The sequence below is a fragment of the Chinchilla lanigera genome, unplaced genomic scaffold (assembly GCF_000276665.1).
Source record: "Chinchilla lanigera isolate Chin_1 unplaced genomic scaffold, ChiLan1.0 scaffold00102, whole genome shotgun sequence".
In the NCBI taxonomy this organism is placed as follows: Eukaryota; Metazoa; Chordata; class Mammalia; order Rodentia; family Chinchillidae; genus Chinchilla; species Chinchilla lanigera.
The window spans coordinates 3,297,610-3,309,866 of record NW_004955503.1 but is presented as its reverse complement, the minus strand read 5'-3'; positions in this window follow the sequence as shown (position 1 = coordinate 3,309,866).

The following is a 12,257-nucleotide window of genomic DNA, read 5'->3' as shown; positions in this document are numbered from 1 at the left end:
ATTTGTGTGTGTATCTGGAGACTATGGCTTAAAGAAATATGTCTGCTTCTGAAGTAGACAAGGGATGGATTGTGATAGTTAATTGACTGTGGCAATTTGAGTAAGAAATGCCCAACTAATTTGCATCAGCATAGTTCCCAGTGTGGAAGACCAACCCTAGGATTAGGATTGTCACTAAAATGGTGATGATGGGAAATTAAGGGAGATGAAGAAGAAACAATAACAGCAACAAAAACATAGAAACATGGGTAGAAAATGCAAAGAACAACTCAAAAAAATCCAACTCCCTCAAAGCTGATCCAGGGGGGCATTCAGGAGGAGAAAATCAAAAGCTATAGAGCTGATGTATCTGAAATGATGAAAATTGAGAAAAAGAACAGAGATAATTAATGTGTTCAGTGAGCTCAAAGAAGATAAAACAATCAAATAACAGGCTTACTGAAGAAATTGTTCAGCAAGTTTACAGAAGACACTACTAAAAAGCTCGCTGAGCTCAACAAAATGATACAAATTATGAATGACCAGTGTGCTAAAGAATTAGAGTCCACGAAAATGTACAAAATACAAATTCAACATGTACCAAATGTACCAAATACAAAATCAAAATGTACCAAATAAAAAGTCTACTGAAAGCATGGGCAACTGTAGTGACCAAAGTGATAAACAGAGTCAGAACTAGAAGTCAGGGTGGATATCAGTAGCAGTTAATGACAGATACCTTAAAAACAACAAAGTTCAGGATCTAGCTCAGTGGCACAAGTCCCTGCCTGGCAACTGCAAGGTCTTTAGTTTGATTCCCAGCAAGGAAAAAAAAAAAAAAATAACATGAAAACATGGTCCAAACACTACCAGAGGTTGCAAGAAAAACTAAACTAATAATAATTAGAATAAGCAAAAAATCACGCCAGGTGTGGTGGTGCACACCTGAAATCCCAGCACTCGGGAAGCTGAGGCAGGAGGATTCTTGTAAGTTTGAGGCCAGCCTGGGCTACAAAGTGAGTTCCAGTCCAGCCTAAACTGCATGGTGAGACCCTGTCTCAAAAAGACAAAAAGCTGGGTGTGGTAGCACATGCCTGTAATCCCAGCAGTCTGGAGGCTGAGGCAGGAGGATAGTTGCAAGTTAGAGACCAGCCTGGGCTACAAAGTGAGCTCAAGACCAGCCTGAACTGCATAGGGAGACCCTGTCACCAAAAAGAACAAAATCACAAGAGACAGCAAATGGCAAAAAAACATGTTTACTGAAGTAATAGAGAAAACTTCCTAAATATGGAAAAATAATTTAACATAAAGTTAAGCGATGTATCTAAAACTTCAAATAGCTGCAGTCAAAGAAGAATCTTTACACAACACACCACAGTCAAAATCCAGGAGTCCAACACAAGTACACAATCTGGTCAAACCATTAGAATTAAAGCAGACTTCTCAATAGAAACCCTAATAACCAGGAGAGCTTGGAGTGAAGTGTTTCAAGCACTGAAAATAAACAACATTCAACACATACTGATACATCCTGACAATTTGTCTTTCAGAGTTGATAGAAAAATATATTATGTCCATGACAAAGAGCACCTGAAGAAATTCATAACCTCTGAGCAAGAATTCAGAAAATTTCTCAAGGATATCCTGCAAAGAGATAAGGTTATTAATAATGACAAAAAGTCTAATAGAATGAACACCAGGCAGGGTAGCCAGTTAAGTAAAAAAGGAAAAAAAGGGGAATCAGCAAAGGGAAAATAAAGTAATGACAGGAAGCAAGCAATACTTTCTTTTAATAGTAACATTCAATGTGAATGGTCTCAATTTGCCAAACAAAAGACCCAGACTGACAGAATAGAAAAAGATACAAAATCTAATGGTATCCTACATACAAAAAAAATTTTAACCCAAAAAGAAATTCACAGACTAAAACTTAAAAGATAAAAAAAATATTGCATTCAGCAGGGAACAAAAAACAAGTAGTAGTAGCTATCCTTTTATCTGACAAACAGGATTGCAAGCTAAAACTGATTGCAAGAGTCAAAGACAGTCAGTGCATGCTGGATAAGAAAACAGTTCAACTGGAAGAGATAACAAGCACAAAGCACCAGTGCACCCAGTTTCATAAAACAAGTACTACTTGGTCATAAAAGCCTAGATAAATTTAGACACAATTAGAGTGGAGGATCTCAATAACACACTATCACAGATATATTACTAGACAAAAAAATCCACAAGAGATATCAGAGCTGAACAAGACCTTCAAACACAAAAATTTAATAGACATCAAATGTGTTCTATCCAGCAGAAACAGAATACATATTCTTCTCAGCAGCACATGGAACTTTCTCCAAAATAGGCTTCATACTAGCAAATAAAGCAGGCTTAAGAAAAATGCAAAAAAATCAAACTGTGTCATGCATATTGTCAGATTGTAGCACAATGAAATAAGAACTCATTGCAAAAGTAATCACAGATATTATGCAAAGACATGGAAATTAAACAATATAAACTTCAATAATCAATGTGTCACAGAAGAAATCAGGAAAGAAATAAAATAGTATCTAAAATTAAGCTATAGGGGCTGGGGGTTTAGCTCAGCGGCAAAGCGCCTGCCTGGCAAGCACAAGGTCATGAGCTCGGTTCCCGGTACCGGAGAAAAACCAAAAAAAAAAATAAAATTAAGCTATAATGCCAGTAGAGTATACCAGTATTAATGGGACACAATGAAAATGATCCTAAGAGGGAAGTTTATGGCTGAGAAGGTTCACATCAGAAAAACAGAGCAAGGCCAAATAAATAACCTAATGATGTATTGCAAGTTCTTAGAAAAGCAAGAACAATCTAAATCCAAAGCTGGTACAAGAGATGATATTGTAAAAATGGGAATAAAATTCAATGAAGTGCAGATTTAATATCAATACAAAGAATCAATGGATCAAAAATCTGATTCTTTATTGGAGATGCAGCACCAGTTATCAGAGACACTTTCCATGGTACCCGTTATTGGGGAACCCTACAGTGCATTCCAATCACCTGCCGTGTGTTACAGCACATGGTGAGAGAAAGAGCAAGAGACAGAATAGTGGTGCAGCAGGGATCTGGGATCATCAGTTGTTTGCAGGGAACAAAAGGCCAGGAGGCACCAGAACCTTGGTCTTTATTGATTACACCCAAGTCAAGGAAAATGGGTGAAGGGCAGTGAGTGTTTCCAGGAGCAGTAATGTTGACTGTGGTGGGCTAGTAAGAAGAACAAATCATTCTTGCAGGAACAAGGAAGAAACAGTAGTTTCCCCTGATGCCTTACCCTCTTCACAGGTCTTATCTTGCCCTGTGAGCCCCACAGCAGTCACTGGCCCTAGGGCTTCCAGTTGTGGCCAGAAAAGAGCAGGAAGTTTCTGTCCCAGTCTGGCTCAAAGGATGGGACAAGGACAGCCTTGGACAGCCCCTAGAATCAATTTATAATTTGTGATCCCAAACGGTTCTTCAAAAGAATAAACAAAATAGAGAAACCCTTAGCCAATCTCACCAAGAAAACAAAAAGGAAAGAGAAGACCCAAATCAATGCAAACAGAAAGGAAAAAAGTGAAATCACAATAGACACTGCTAAAATCTAAAGATTATTAACAATTATTTCACAAATACATTCACTAATAAATTGGAAAATTAAGAAAAAGATACTTAGAGTTCTAGATACATATGGATCACAAGCACTGAACCAAGAAAATATAAGAAGCCTGAATAATCCAATAAAAAGCAATAAAATTAAAGCAGTAATAAAACTCCTACCAACTAAGAAAAGCCCAGGTCCTCATGGATTTTCTTGGGAAATCTACAAAGAATTCAGGAAAGATTTAACAACAATACTCCTCAAATACTTTAATGAAATGAAAAGGAAAGGAATAATTCCAAAGTCATTTGTGAAAGCTAGCATTACCTGATTTCCAGAACCAGACAAAGACCAATCAAAAAAGAGAACTATAGGCCAATATCTTTAATGAAAAAAGATGCAAAACTCCTCAACATAACACTGTCAAACATAATGCAACAAGTCATCAAGAAAGATCAAGTAATGATGAAAGGATGGCTTAATATATGCAAATCAGAAAATGTTATACATCACATAAACAGAAACAATGAGAAAAATAACCAGGCAATCTTGATACATGCAGAAGAATCTTGACAAAATCCAATATCTATTCACGATAAAAATCATGAAAATGATATGTATAGAAGGAACTTATCTCAATCTGATAAAAGCCATTTATGTCAAAACCACCACCAATATCATATTACAGGGGAAAAAGCTGAAAGTTTTCTCCCTAAAGTCAGGAACAAGACAAGGATGTCCACCATCACCACAGCTGGTCAATATAACATTATTCCAAAATATTAGCCAGAAAAATCAGTCAAGCAAAAAAAAAAAAAAAAAGTATATGTATAGGAAGAGAAGAAGTCAAGTCATCATTATTTGAAGATGACATAATCCTCTACATAAATGACCCCCAAGTCCACCAAAAGACACCTAGAATTAGTAGCCAAATTCATTTGTATAAAAGATACAAAATCAACACACAAAAATCAATAGTGTTCCTATAAACCAATAATAAATTCACTGAGAAATAAATCAGGAAAACAATAGCATTCACAATAGCATTAAAAAATTAAGTACTTAAGAATTAACCTAACTACCAGGGGTGGTGGTGCACACCTGTAATCCCAGCACTCAGGAAGCTGAGGCAGGAGGATCTTTGAGAGCCTGGGCTACAAAGTGAGCTCAATTCCAGCCTGAAATGCATAGCAAGACCCTGTCTCAAAAAGACAAAAAGAAAAAATTAACTTAAACAAGAAAGGGAAAGACCTCTCTAACAACAACTGTAATATCCTAAAAAAGGAAAACAAAGAGGACATCAGAAAAATGGAGAGATGTCCATTCTTTATAAATAGGCAGAACTAATACTGTGAAAATGGCCCTACTTTTAAAACTCCTACAGATTTAACACAGCCCCAATCAAAATACCAATACCATTCCTCACAGAACTAGTCAAAATAATCTTAAAATTCATATGAAAGCAGAAGTGACCAAGAATATCAAAGGCTATCCTGAGCCACAAGAACAAAGTAGGAGGCAGCACAATCCCAAATTTCAAGTTATATTATGAAGATACAGTGACTAAAAATGCCAAGATCCTGGAACAACAACAGCTATATCCATCAATGAAACAGAATAAAGTATGCAGAAACAACCCCAAGCACATTCATTTATCTGATCTTTGACAGAAGGGACAAAAATATGCAGGAAGAAAGACAGCCTCTTTAGTTAGGCTGAGAAAACTGGCTTTCCACATGCAGGTTAAATCTAGGCCCATGTAACTAACCCACCATGTACTATACTAAAAGCAAAATTCATCAAAGCTCTAAATAATAAAACAGAAAGAATCTGCTGGAAGATGAAGGAGGTAAAACTTGAAATATAGGCATAGGCAAAGACTTTCTGAACAGAACTTTACATGCACAAGAAATAATATCAGGAATCAATAAATGAGCTGATATCATATTAAAGAGTTTTTGTACAGCAAAGGAAATAATCAAAAGAGTGAAGAGATAACATACAGAATTCTAAAAATAAAAGTACCAGCTGTTCCTTAGACAGATTAATAAGTAGGTTGCATAACGAACTGAAAAACTTAGACCCTCCCCAATAAATAGAAGACTCAATCAACAAATGGGCAACTGATATGAATAGGTACTTCTGTAAAGAAGAATTATGAATGACCAATAAATACATGAAGAAATGTTCCACTTCTCTGGTGATTAGAGAAATGAAAATTAAAACAGCACTGAGATTCCATCTTACTCCAAAAAGAATGGCTATTATCAAGAAGACAGATACAGTAATAACAAATTCTGGTAAAACTCCAAGGAAAAAGAAAATCTTCAACAATGTTAGTGGGAAAGCAAACTAGTACAACCACTATGGAAATCAGAATGGAAATTCCTCAGAAAACTTAAAATAGAAATTCTATTCAACTCTTTTACTCATCTTTCCTGAAGAGTTAAAGACATCATATTAAATTGATACATGGGTATCCATGTTTATAGCATCACAACTCATAATAATGAAATCTAAGAAGCTGTCTCTATGTCCATCAACACATGAATGGATAAAAAGTGTGGTATTTATACATAATGGAGTACTACTATGCCATACAGGAGGATAATCTTGAGTGACTTGCATGAAAATGAATGCTCCCTGAGACCAAAATGTTAAGTGAAATAAGACACAGAAGTTTAAATATTACATTTTCTTTTATATGAGAAAACCAAATTATAAATAAAGAGCAAAATAAAAGAGATAATAGGAAATAGGTAAATAGAAGAAAAAGGGTACGAGATTAAGAGATGGAAGAAGCGAGAGGGTAGAGGGGAAAGGGATGGAAAAACAATAGTGAAATAATGGCCAGAAAAACGCAGGTGTAGCTATTCTGTTTGCAAACAATGTGAACGTCAAACCAGGAACAATCGAATGAGATGAAGGTCACTATATACTTGTGAAGGGGAAGCTTCAGTACCTACTTTGAAGATCTTTACTCTCATAGGATGGAAAACGCAGAGGAAATGGACAGATTTCTAGATATATATGAATTACCAAAGCTGAAGGAAGAAGAATAACTCATGAATATAGATGCAAAAATTCTCAATAAAATACTAGCAAACAGAATACAACAAGTCATCAAGAAGATTATACCCCACAACCAAGTGGGATTCATACCAGGAATGCAGGGATGGTTCAATATACACAAATCAATCAATGTAATACACCATGTCAATAGAGGCAAGCACAAAAATTATATGATCACCTCCATCGATGCAGAAAAAGTCTTCGATAAAGTTCAACACTCATTCATGTTGAAAAGCCTACAGAAAATAGGAATAGATGGCCTTTACCTCAAGCTGATCAAAGCCATCTATGATAAACCAACAGCTAGCATCATATTATATGGTCAAAAAGTTGAAAGCTTTCACTTTAAAATCAGGAACAAGACAAGGATGCCCAGTGTCACCACTCCTATTCAATATTATTCTGGAAATATTGGCTAGAACAATTAGACAAGCGAGAGAAATAGAAGGAATAAGGATAGTAAAGGAAGAAGTGAAATTGTCATTATTCACAGATGACACGATACTCTACACAGAAGACCCGAAAAACTCCACCAAAAAGCTCATGGATTTAATAACCAAATTCAGTTGCATAGCTGTATACAAAGTTAACACTCAAAAGTCAATAGCATTCCTGTACACAAGCAACAAACAGACTGAGAGAGAAATTAGGGAAACAACATCTTTCACAATGGCATCTAAAAAGATGAAATACTAATGAATCAATACAACAACAGAAGTAAAAGATCTATACAATGAAAATTATAGTACTCTGAAAAAAGAGATCAAAGACGACATCAGAAAATGGAGAGATATTCCTTGCTCATGGGTAAGAAGAACCAACATCGTGAAAATGACCATACTCCCAAAATTGTTGTACAGATTCAATGCAATCTCACTTAAAATACCATTAGTATACCTCACAGATCTAGAGGAAACACTCCTAAAGTTCATCTGGAACCAGAAGAGGCCTAGAATAGCAAAAGCAATCCTGGGAAACAAAGGAAAGACAGGAGGCATCACAATTCCTCACTTAAAATTATATTACAAAGCTACTGTGATAAAATCAGCATGGTACTGGCACAACAACAGACCTGAAGATCAGTGGAACAGCTTAGAACATACAGATACAACTACAAACACACTGAGTCACCTTATCTTTGACAAAGGGGCCAAACATGTTCAGTGGAAGGAAGAAAGCCTCTTTAATAAATGGTGCTGGAAGAAGTGGCTTTCCACATGCAGACGACTAAAACTAGACCCATGTCTTTCACCATGCACTAAATGAAAGTCAAAATGGATCAAAGATCTAAGTTTTAAAACAGAAACACTAAATTTATTGGAAGAGGAAGTAGATGAAAATCCTGACGACATTAGGGTAGGCAGAGAGTTCATGAAAAAAAACCAAACTGCCATGGGAAATACTTCAAAGAACCAACAACTGGGACCTCATCTTATTGAAAAGTTTTTGTACATCTAAAGAAATCACCAATAAAGTAAAAAGAAAACCTACAAATTGGGAAAAAATTTTAGCCAACTGCCCCTCAGACAAAGGATTTCTATCTAGGACACATAAAGAATTTGAAAACTCAGGCCTCCCAAATTCAAAGACTGTATCCATAAATGGGTATCTGAGTTGAATACATACTTCTCTAATGAAGAGATACTAATGGCAAATAAATACATGAAAAAATGTTCAATGTCATTAGCCATTTGAGAAATGCCAATTAAAACAACACTGAGATTCCATCTCACCCCAGAAACAATGACTATCATCAAGAAATCAACCAATAACCAATGCTGGAGAGGCTGTGGGGAGAAATGAACCCTACTCCACTGCCGGTGGGAGTGTAGATTGGTGAAACCACTGTGGAAATCAATTTGGAGATTCCTCACAATAGTAGGATTAGAAGTCCCATTTAACCCAGCTATTCCCCTTCTGGGAATTTTCCCAGAAAAATTAAAGACATCATACCACACTGATATATGTGCACCCATGTTTATAGCAGCACAATTTGTTATAGCTAAACCTTGGAAACAACACAGATGCCCATCCACTGAAGAATGGATAAAAAAATTGTGGTATTTTTATACAATGGAGTATTACTCAGCTATTTAAAAAGATAAACTCGAGGCTTTTGTAGGTAAAGGATGCAAGTAGAGACCATACTCATAAGTGAAATAAATCGGATCCACCTGTGTAAACATCCTATTGTCTCCTTGGTGTAGGAACCTGAAAGACTATGTAGAACTCAAAATGCACAGTAGATGATAGGAAATGGAAAGAAATTGCTCAAAGGAAGAAATGACTGGGATGAGGGAAAGAATAAAAAAGAAAGAAGGAAGGCAAAACATAAATATATATATATGAATAGCTATGATAACTGTATTGCTGTTGTCTGATAGTGTATTGAAATGAACAGTTAATGCTCATAATTTTTTATGTTCTGATTGACTTTGCATGCTTGTATCTGGTGGTCTGAGCAACTTATTTGAAGGTAACAATATGCAATGGAATTACAGTGGTGAACTCCTACCTCCTTGTCTAGTAAAACTCTGTATTATCTCATGTTTTATTGAAGAATTATTTTCTCATTCTCTTTAATAGTTTGAGCAATCTTTCATTCTTATATCTGATAATCTGAGCAGTGTAGCTGAGGATGGCGATATGCAATGTAACAGCCACTGTTGATTTGTATTAATTTGTCTTAAGACCCTGTATCACTTTGAATGTTCTTGCTTTGATTTGTTTATGTTTGTGATACTGGTATGCAGCTACTGTTCTGTTTTTTTGTTTGTTTGTATCTCATGTACTACTCTCTTTAAAATAAAAAAGTACATATATAACAGAATAACACTGTAATGAGCATGAACTCAGTTTGAAATACAAGACCACAAAAATGAACATTAATGTTAACAAGTATCTCTTCATTGTGATATCATTTTATTTTTTATATTTTACTGTATAGCTCAAATATCATATAATAAACATAATTATTTTGCTATTACATAATAATACTTCTTTGAAGTTTTAAGATTAAAATGTTCTGCTTATTTTCAAATGAATGCTAAATATGTTGACTTAATTTTAGCACTTATTTTAGTCATTCTAGAGACAAAATGAAATTTACTCTAACATAAGGCTGAGAGCAACAGAATTTTATCATTAAATTTTTTTGTTTATGTCTGCCCAGGTATAAGATATTTATGCAACAATGTTTCTAAAATTGAAGCTTGAGGGGCTGGGGATTTAGCTCAGCGGCAAAGCGCCTGCCTGGCAAGTGCAAGGTCGTGAGTTCAGTTCCCGGTACCAGAGAAAAACCAAAAACCAAAAAAAAAAATTAAAAAATAAAATTGAAGCTTGATTGCTTCTCGGCCTTTTGGCTAAGATCAAGTATAGAACTGAAGCTTGAAATACCCACTTTGCATTGTTTAGCTTTCTTCTGTGAACAAATCTATTGCAATTGCCATCTGTTGATGTTAACATTAACTTGTTCATTAATTTTTTACCCAGCAATCTTTTATGAGAAACATAAGCATAATAACATATAAGTGTAAGGGGCAGTTTGGAGGAAGGAAACTAAAGATAGGAGACCAATTTAACCAAGAAAGATGCAGGGACTAAAATGGAGGAGGGTGTAAGAAAGTAAAGAAAGAGATAGAGTCCAGAGATATCCTAACAGTATAAAAGACCTGGATGAGTCTTCATGTGAAGTTGCACCTAAATATAGCCAATACTATGCTAATGTATGTCATGAGTTAGCAAACAAAATACACTTTCCTCATTCTACAAGTCTCCAGTATAAGCTCACTAACTCCATGGTCTCAATTGGTGGTCTAACTTTTTATTTCTCTGAGAAAATAGTAGGAATCAGAAGAAAATTTCACAATGATTTCACCTCCAAAATGCTAGCCTTCCTGCATCCTCTACCACACACTGCTCTTCCTCCTGTTGGAGAGAAAGGTATGCCTGAACCTTCCCATATGTCCTGAATCCCATCCCATGACCTCCCCAAGGATATCACTCTTATTACTACCTTGTTTCTTTGAATTACCAAAATCTACACCTCTAATGTATTATTCAAATGAGTATACAAATATTCTACTATTCTAGCATCTCAAACAAACATTCCCTGAATTCCATACTCCTGCCATCATCCCATTTCTCTACTAAATTTTTTCAAATATATAAAAGAAAACGGTCTTATCAAGAATTGTCTACCTTAGCCAGGTGTGGTGGTGCACACCTGTAATCCCGGCATTTGGGAAGCTGAAGCAGAAAGATCACCACAATTTTCTTGGCACTGCATCCTGAAGACTGTGCTTCTGGTTCTCCTACGTCTTACTGGCTCTGTTCATTTGGATAATCCTTATTCTCCTGACTTCTAAAATGTTGATATTACAGAGCTCAGATTACAGTATTCTTATCTATTCTATCTACATTCCTTCTCTGAGTGATTTCATTTAGTTCCAAGACATTAAATAGCATTTAGATAATAATACTGTCTCTCAAATTTATTTATTTATTTATTTATTTATTTATTTATTTATTTATATGCCTTTTTTCAACACAGTGTCTCACTATGTAGTTCAGAGTGTCCTTGAACTCACTATGCAGCCCAAGTTGGCCTGAAATTCATGATAATTCTCCTGCCTCAGCCACCTGAGTCCTGGAATTACAGGTGTGTGCCATCTGGCTTTAAATTTATATTTTCAGGGTAGAACTCATCTTAAATTTTAATATTCCATAAACAATTGCTTCCTTCAATATCTCAACTTACACGTTCAATAGGTAAGTTGATCTCAGCTTTTCTGAAGTAGTTTAAATTTAAACTTTTAATAAATAGCATACCCTTTCATGCTGTAGTTCAATGGCTTGTACCAGAAATTATATGGCCACCCTACCAAAAGACATCTCAAATTTTACAGGTCAAAAATAAACTACTAGTATTTGTCCACAAGTCTCCCATACTCATTTCACCTTAGAAGGTGATGTCACAATCTACATAATTTTTTAGAACCAAAAATGGCCTAAGTGGGTAAAAATAAAGTCTTCATGACTCCTTTGTCACATAGGCCCTTCTAAGACTCTAAATGTAGATCTTAGCAATGTGTGCAGTTAATAATATGACTATGTAAAATTGAAAAGATACTAATTATTGTGATACTGAGAAATAGACTTGAAAATATACCTTAGAAAGTGTTTTAGTCAGATTCTATAGACTAAACTTACAGGAAAAATGATAGATATAGATAGATAGATACATGCATAGATAGATACATAGATTAATACATAGGTAGATACATTGATAGACCAAAATAGAAGATAAAGAGAAAGTACAGAGATCTTTATCAAATATATGGGTGAAGAATAGATGGGAAGAAATGGGGATGGGAAGGAGGGGCAGGAAACATGATGGAAAAAAGAACTGAAGGGCAAAAACAATGATACAAATATGGCTTTTGTACTGCTGTACAGATTCAATGCAATTCCCATTCAACTACCATTAGCGTACCTCACAGATCTTGAGAAAATATGCGTTAAATTCATCTGGAACCAGAAGAGACCCAGAATAACAAAAGCAGTCCTGGGCAACAAGGACAAGTCAGGCGGAATCACA